The sequence below is a fragment of the Penaeus monodon genome, unplaced genomic scaffold (assembly GCF_015228065.2).
Source record: "Penaeus monodon isolate SGIC_2016 unplaced genomic scaffold, NSTDA_Pmon_1 PmonScaffold_1150, whole genome shotgun sequence".
In the NCBI taxonomy this organism is placed as follows: Eukaryota; Metazoa; Arthropoda; class Malacostraca; order Decapoda; family Penaeidae; genus Penaeus; species Penaeus monodon.
In genome coordinates, this window is record NW_023640270.1 from 25,413 (window position 1) to 27,500 (window position 2,088).

Consider the following 2,088-nt stretch of genomic DNA (forward strand, 5'->3'; position numbering starts at 1 on the left):
GTTCAGGAATATAAGAAGAGGGGACCACCTTCAAAAAAATAAAATAAAAAAAAAATTTAAAAAAAAAAAGAACCCAAAAAAAAAATTAAATAAATAAACTAAAAAAAAAAAATTTAAAACCCAAAAAAAAAACTTAAAATTAAATGCAAAAAATAAAAAAAAAAGTAAAACCCAAAAATGAAAACCCCCCTTTAAAAATTTAAATAAATTAAAATTAAAACAATTTTAAAACAGAAAACATTCCAAAAAATAAACACGGCCATCCCACTAGAAAATAAAAGCATACAAGTTTAAACATTAAAGTTAAAAAATAAAAAATAAAAAAAGGAGGGACTCAGGAGGTAACTACTGAAGTGGGAGTTTAGCGACCCTTGGTAGTTTTGGGCAGGTCGGGCCCTGTCGTTGTGCGGCTACGCAGTCCACCGGAGCTTTAAATCCTTTATATATTTTTAGGGTCTGCAGGGAGGCTGCAAAAAAAAACTGTCTTTCTGTGAAAAAGGGTATACCTTTCTATAACCATCAAAACCAGAAGGCCTTTCACTAATGCTGCGGGCACATGTTGCAGAGTTTCCTCCAAGCCATAGTTTTAACAAGCATTGGCCCATCTTCTGGTTCCTTCCGTAGTAAGAGCTCCCCGTCAGAAGGGGCGGAAACCGCCGGTCATCACGTTCCCAGCATCCTCAGACAGTTTGAGTGCCTGGGTTTTCGCCTTTTTTCCTGCAACTTCAGTGTCAGATCAAGCCTCCCACCAGCTCATCGAAAGTGTTTTCCGTGGTAAATAATACCGCTCCAAGCCATGGTTTCGCTGCTCCAGCTGGGTTTTTTCCCGCACCGGCTCCCGCTTATCATCTCTCCCAACACCATCTTGAGTGTAACGTGCTAAAGCAAAGACACTTTTTAAGCGTCTATCTCCCTTACCTCTATCATGTAGCTCCCTTTTAATGTTCGCACGTACAACACCCCCACCACAACATACACACACACACACACCACCCACACACACACACTCACACACCACACCACACACACACAACAACACAACAACAAACACACAACACACACACCCCACACACACACACACGTACACAACAACACACACACATAAATAATATATATATATATATATATATCTAGTATATATATGTGGGGGTGGTGTGTGTGTGTGTGTGTGTGTGTGTGTGGGTGTGTGTGTATGTAACATACAAAATTTTATATATATATATAATATATATAATATATATATATAATATAATAATAAGTAGATATACATATTCAAAATAGTATAATGTAATAAATATATACATATATAATTTAAATATATTATAATATATATATAATATATATATATATATATTTTTTATATATTATTATATATATATAATATATATATATTATTTTTACAGAGTATTATCTACACCCCACCAAACACGCCGAAAACAACAAACACACACACAAACACACAACAACACAACCAACACACACAACACACTCTCACACACACACACACACACACACACACACACACACACCACACCACACACACACACACACACAAAACACAACAACACACACACACACACCCCACCCACCACACACCACCCCAATATATATATAATATATATATATATATAATATATATTATATATATTGTTGTGTGGTGTGTGGTGGTGTGGTGTGGTGTGTGTGTGTATGTGTGTTTGTGGTGTGTGTGATGTGTGTATGGGATGTGTGTGTGTTTTTGGTAGGTATGTCTGGCGTCATATATATAGTATAAAAAAAGAAAAAAAGAAAAAGAGACACAAAAAAAAAAAAAAAAAAAAAAAAAAAAAAAAAAAAAAATATATTATATATATATTAATATATATCTATCTATCTATCTATCATCTATATCATATATATTATAATATATTATATATTTTATATTATGACGCACAGACACATAAAAAAAACAAACCACACATTAAACACACCCAACACACATACAAACCCCACGCCAAAACATTACAATGAAAAAAAACACACAAACACGCACAACACACACACCCCACCACACACACACACACACACACAAAATATATATAATATATA